Raw genomic sequence first — 6,000 nt, forward strand, 5'->3', positions numbered from 1 at the left:
ATCAACTCAGGTATTGTAGGGGTGTGGTTTACCAGAACAGGCATGATAGGGTGGGGCTTAGGTGGGCATAGCTTATCAGGACAGTCATTATTGAATTTTGACAAAGCACCACGAATACACTTCTGGACACATGCCCACATCTTCTGGTCGCATTTTAATATCTTCTGGTCACATGTCCACAGAGTAGTAACTGCTAATCTGTATTACATGAAGATGGCACCAAGGGTTAGCTTCAGAAATAAGAAATATTTCACCAAGTTAGATGAGCAACACCAGGTTAAAACTCGATGCAAGAATGACAGAATCAGAATGGACCACAAGTGCTCAGATTGTACAGGTAATTCTGGGTGATTTTCTGTATAAGGTGAGCAATTCAAGGTAAAGGGTTACAGGTACTGAATAACAGAGTGGCTCTGTAGCGCAATGGATAGCGCATTGGACTTCTAATCAAGCACTTGAAGAGTGATTCAAAGGTTGTGGGTTCGAGTCCCACCAGAGTCGCATGTTTTCGGGGCCAGTGTGTGACAAATCAGCACTGTGACTTTGACAATGTTGGCATTGTCACATGTTGATTGGCTGAGTGATGTCACCATTGGCCCCCTCAACCAGTTGCTCCTGAAACAGCTCATAATCTGACCTGCTCTCTCAAAAAATGTATGTTGCTTTGGATCACTAGTGATTCTTCTGAGACTACAGGGGAAGCTAAACTTCTGCCGAAAGAATTTAATTAATGTACATTAACTTTATTTGCAACTAAAAGTGTTATCTATCATACTAACTGAACCAAAACACTAAAAGTTTCATAGGAGTTGCTTTTGAGATTATATATGTCAATTTTCCCTTTGAAGCCAGCACAAATCCAGTTCATAGATGTTGTGCTTCACTGGAAGTCTATAGAAGATCCTTGTAGACTTGTTTCTAAGGCTTATCAACTGAGGTATTGTAGGGGCGTGGCTTACCAGATCAGGCATGATAGGGGTGTGGCTTATATGGGCGTGGCTTATCAACTCAGGTATTGTAGGGGTGTGGTTTACCAGAACAGGCATGATAGGGTGGGGCTTAGGTGGGCATAGCTTATCAGGACAGTCATTATCGAATTTTGACAAAGCACCATGAATACACTTCTGGACACATGCCCACATCTTCTGGTTGCATTTTAATATCTTTTGGTCACATGTCCACAGAGTAGTACCTGCAGATCTGTATTACATGAAGATGGCACCAAGGGTTAGCTTCAGAAATAAGAAATATTTCACCAAGCTAGATGAGCAACACAAGGTTAAAACCCGATGCAAGAATGACAGAATCAGAATGGACCACAAGTGCTCAGATTGTACAGGTAATTCTGGGTGATTTTCTGTATAAGGTGAGCAATTCAAGGTAAAGGGTTACAGGTACTGAATAACAGAGTGGCTCTGTAGCGCAATGGATAGCGCATTGGACTTCTAATCAAGCACTTGAAGAGTGATTCAAAGGTTGTGGGTTCGAGTCCCACCAGAGTTGCATGTTTTCGGGGCCAGTGTGTGACAAATCAGCACTGTGACTTTGACAATGTTGGCATTGTCACATGTTGATTGGCTGAGCGATGTCACCATTGGCCCCCTCAACCTCCAGTTGCTCCTGAAACAGTTCAGAATCTGACCTGCTCTCTCAAAAAATGTATGTTGCTTTGGATCACTAGTGATTCTTCTGAGACAACAGGGGAAGCTTAACTTCTGCCGAAAGAATTTAATTAATGTACATTAACTTTATTTGCAACTAAAAGTGTTATCTATCATACTAACTGAACCAAAACACTAAAAGTTTCATAGGAGTTGCTTTTGAGATTATATATGTCAATTTTCCCTTTGAAGCCAGCACAAATCCAGTTCATAGATGTTGTGCTTCACTGGAAGTCTATAGAAGATCCTTGTAGACTTGTTTCTAAGGCTTATCAACTCAGGTATTGTAGGGGTGTGGTTTACCAGAACAGGCATGATAGGGTGGGGCTTAGGTGGGCATAGCTTATCAGGACAGTCATTATTGAATTTTGACAAAGCACCACGAATACACTTCTGGACACATGCCCACATCTTCTGGTCGCATTTTAATATCTTCTGGTCACATGTCCACAGAGTAGTAACTGCTAATCTGTATTACATGAAGATGGCACCAAGGGTTAGCTTCAGAAATAAGAAATATTTCACCAAGTTAGATGAGCAACACCAGGTTAAAACTCGATGCAAGAATGACAGAATCAGAATGGACCACAAGTGCTCAGATTGTACAGGTAATTCTGGGTGATTTTCTGTATAAGGTGAGCAATTCAAGGTAAAGGGTTACAGGTACTGAATAACAGAGTGGCTCTGTAGCGCAATGGATAGCGCATTGGACTTCTAATCAAGCACTTGAAGAGTGATTCAAAGGTTGTGGGTTCGAGTCCCACCAGAGTCGCATGTTTTCGGGGCCAGTGTGTGACAAATCAGCACTGTGACTTTGACAATGTTGGCATTGTCACATGTTGATTGGCTGAGTGATGTCACCATTGGCCCCCTCAACCAGTTGCTCCTGAAACAGCTCATAATCTGACCTGCTCTCTCAAAAAATGTATGTTGCTTTGGATCACTAGTGATTCTTCTGAGACTACAGGGGAAGCTAAACTTCTGCCGAAAGAATTTAATTAATGTACATTAACTTTATTTGCAACTAAAAGTGTTATCTATCATACTAACTGAACCAAAACACTAAAAGTTTCATAGGAGTTGCTTTTGAGATTATATATGTCAATTTTCCCTTTGAAGCCAGCACAAATCCAGTTCATAGATGTTGTGCTTCACTGGAAGTCTATAGAAGATCCTTGTAGACTTGTTTCTAAGGCTTATCAACTGAGGTATTGTAGGGGCGTGGCTTACCAGATCAGGCATGATAGGGGTGTGGCTTATATGGGCGTGGCTTATCAACTCAGGTATTGTAGGGGTGTGGTTTACCAGAACAGGCATGATAGGGTGGGGCTTAGGTGGGCATAGCTTATCAGGACAGTCATTATCGAATTTTGACAAAGCACCATGAATACACTTCTGGACACATGCCCACATCTTCTGGTTGCATTTTAATATCTTTTGGTCACATGTCCACAGAGTAGTACCTGCAGATCTGTATTACATGAAGATGGCACCAAGGGTTAGCTTCAGAAATAAGAAATATTTCACCAAGCTAGATGAGCAACACAAGGTTAAAACCCGATGCAAGAATGACAGAATCAGAATGGACCACAAGTGCTCAGATTGTACAGGTAATTCTGGGTGATTTTCTGTATAAGGTGAGCAATTCAAGGTAAAGGGTTACAGGTACTGAATAACAGAGTGGCTCTGTAGCGCAATGGATAGCGCATTGGACTTCTAATCAAGCACTTGAAGAGTGATTCAAAGGTTGTGGGTTCGAGTCCCACCAGAGTCGCATGTTTTCGGGGCCAGTGTGTGACAAATCAGCACTGTGACTTTGACAATGTTGGCATTGTCACATGTTGATTGGCTGAGCGATGTCACCATTGGCCCCCTCAACCTCCAGTTGCTCCTGAAACAGTTCAGAATCTGACCTGCTCTCTCAAAAAATGTATGTTGCTTTGGATCACTAGTGATTCTTCTGAGACAACAGGGGAAGCTTAACTTCTGCCGAAAGAATTTAATTAATGTACATTAACTTTATTTGCAACTAAAAGTGTTATCTATCATACTAACTGAACCAAAACACTAAAAGTTTCATAGGAGTTGCTTTTGAGATTATATATGTCAATTTTCCCTTTGAAGCCAGCACAAATCCAGTTCATAGATGTTGTGCTTCACTGGAAGTCTATAGAAGATCCTTGTAGACTTGTTTCTAAGGCTTATCAACTCAGGTATTGTAGGGGTGTGGTTTACCAGAACAGGCATGATAGGGTGGGGCTTAGGTGGGCATAGCTTATCAGGACAGTCATTATTGAATTTTGACAAAGCACCACGAATACACTTCTGGACACATGCCCACATCTTCTGGTCGCATTTTAATATCTTCTGGTCACATGTCCACAGAGTAGTAACTGCTAATCTGTATTACATGAAGATGGCACCAAGGGTTAGCTTCAGAAATAAGAAATATTTCACCAAGTTAGATGAGCAACACCAGGTTAAAACCCGATGCAAGAATGACAGAATCAGAATGGACCATAAGTGCCCAGATTGTGCAGGTATTTCTGGGTTTTTCTACATAAGGTGAGCAATTCCAGGTAAAGCATTACAGGTACTAAAGGAGGGAGTGGCTCTGTAGCGCAATGGATAGCACATTGGACTTCTAATCAAGCACTTGAAGAGTGATTCAAAGGTTGTGGGTTCGAGTCCCACCAGAGGCACATGTTTTGGGGTCAGTGTGGGACAAGTTAGGACCATGTCTTTGATTGTAATGTTACAGCTATACCTCAATGGAAGTGTATAGAAGATCTTTGTTCACCTTTTCTAAAAGGTCAATAGACAAAAAAAAAGCTTATTGGTTAATATGCTTTGATGGCATGATATTGATTTTGTGTTTGCCTATTTTATCACCTTTCAACGCTGCTTTGGATAAAAGTGCTAAAGTGCTATATAATGTAATTATTAATTTTAAAAAAGCTTCTTTCCTACTAACTATACTAAGAATTCATATTGGTATGTGGTACCTCAGCGGGGAAATATCCAGTATGACACTGATAAAAACAGCATAATTTACCATAGCTTAGCAGTGATCCGTGTCCTACATACACAGTACAGCACTGAGACGATACAGCTGATCTATCTAGCAGTGAGGTTCACAGTGGGATTCCATTCATGTTGTTGACAATGGAATGTAAAGTAGGCGTTTGCCTCAAGTTTGGGCCAGATCTAGAAAGTTCTGAACACCCTTCTGGATGAAAGAGAACACCCTAAGTATGTGACAATACGTCAAATGCAGAGATATCCACTGAGATGATGGTTGTCTGGATGACGATGCGTCGGCAAAGGGAGCTCGGGTTCACCTCGTAAATACATCTGATAAAACGCACTCTGGTTTTACCACCTCCCAAGTGGTGAGCAGAGCACACAGAACTGCTGCAGACGCAGCTTTGTCAGCTCCCATGCATCTGGCGTGACACTTTCAGGCTCTCACGCTCATGCAAGAGACCTTATGGCAAATCTAAATTATTCCATCATGCACCTAAAATTCGGTAAATGAAAAGTGTTGGGGTGGATTGCAAACCCTGAAGATTATTTACAGGGTAATGAAACTGTTACATACATGCCTGGGCATATGTTTGCAGATTTGTTTCGAGATGAAAATCTCACGGCAGCCAGCTGACCACAGTTGGCAACCCTGGTCTCAGTGCCATGTGCACAGGGGAGTATGGGGTGTGCTCAGAGGATGAGTGGGGTGGGGGAGGGGTTGCCCGCACATGGAAGCTGCCCTCAGACCTGCAAGCTAGCCATGGCTGTGGGCAAGCACTGCTGTTAACCTAACGACCATCTGGAGTGTGTTTTATCAGTGGGAAAGACTTAAACCAACAAACAGACCGGCGTCTGGATACAGAGCCCTTGCCTGCATTTGCATCAGATAGCAGCTCTAAGGCTCACCATAAGTGGCGATGTCGGTGGAAAAGTCAGCGGGTGCCGTTTGATCCGGGGCCATCTCTACCACATCCCGGCCGGCTGTTGCTTTTAGGCTCCGGTTTCCGTGGACAAAGCCAGCCTGCTGGGCTCTCGGAAGAGCAGAGCAAAGCCGTCGCGTCGAGCAGATGTTCGGCAGGCTCTTTCATCCCGGGCTACTGTTCAGCTCTCAGTCTTGCAGTTTGCCCATCGTTACTATCAGATCCCTTTTACTGAAGTAATTCAGTCGGCACTTGGAGGCCCTGGGGGCCTGCTGACTATCACTAAGGGAGCTGCACTTTTTTGCAAATTGGATCAAGGCAGATTTTACAAGCAGGATAATAAAGCTGACATTCTCTCCCCCCTACAACAGCTGATGACCAACAGGTCAGCC

The 6,000-nt window shown here is 43.0% G+C and overlaps 5 non-coding genes across 5 annotated transcripts; all 5 read left to right on the forward strand.

Annotated features, from left to right (window-relative positions):
- The first annotated feature begins 409 nt into the window (after positions 1-409).
- On the forward strand, positions 410-501 carry trnar-ucu (transfer RNA arginine (anticodon UCU)). The gene is given in 2 exon segments: positions 410-446; positions 466-501. It is a non-coding gene; the product is annotated as a tRNA-Arg (tRNA).
- A 910-nt stretch (positions 502-1,411) lies between these two features.
- trnar-ucu (transfer RNA arginine (anticodon UCU)) lies at positions 1,412-1,503 on the forward strand. The gene is given in 2 exon segments: positions 1,412-1,448; positions 1,468-1,503. It is a non-coding gene; the product is annotated as a tRNA-Arg (tRNA).
- An 838-nt stretch (positions 1,504-2,341) lies between these two features.
- On the forward strand, positions 2,342-2,433 carry trnar-ucu (transfer RNA arginine (anticodon UCU)). The gene is given in 2 exon segments: positions 2,342-2,378; positions 2,398-2,433. It is a non-coding gene; the product is annotated as a tRNA-Arg (tRNA).
- A 910-nt stretch (positions 2,434-3,343) lies between these two features.
- Positions 3,344-3,435, forward strand: trnar-ucu (transfer RNA arginine (anticodon UCU)). Its single transcript is given in 2 exon segments — positions 3,344-3,380; positions 3,400-3,435. It is a non-coding gene; the product is annotated as a tRNA-Arg (tRNA).
- An 836-nt stretch (positions 3,436-4,271) lies between these two features.
- Positions 4,272-4,363, forward strand: trnar-ucu (transfer RNA arginine (anticodon UCU)). Its single transcript is given in 2 exon segments — positions 4,272-4,308; positions 4,328-4,363. It is a non-coding gene; the product is annotated as a tRNA-Arg (tRNA).
- Positions 4,364-6,000: the final 1,637 nt, after the last annotated feature.

This window comes from Paramormyrops kingsleyae, chromosome 16 (assembly GCF_048594095.1).
Source record: "Paramormyrops kingsleyae isolate MSU_618 chromosome 16, PKINGS_0.4, whole genome shotgun sequence".
Classification (NCBI taxonomy): domain Eukaryota; kingdom Metazoa; phylum Chordata; class Actinopteri; order Osteoglossiformes; family Mormyridae; genus Paramormyrops; species Paramormyrops kingsleyae.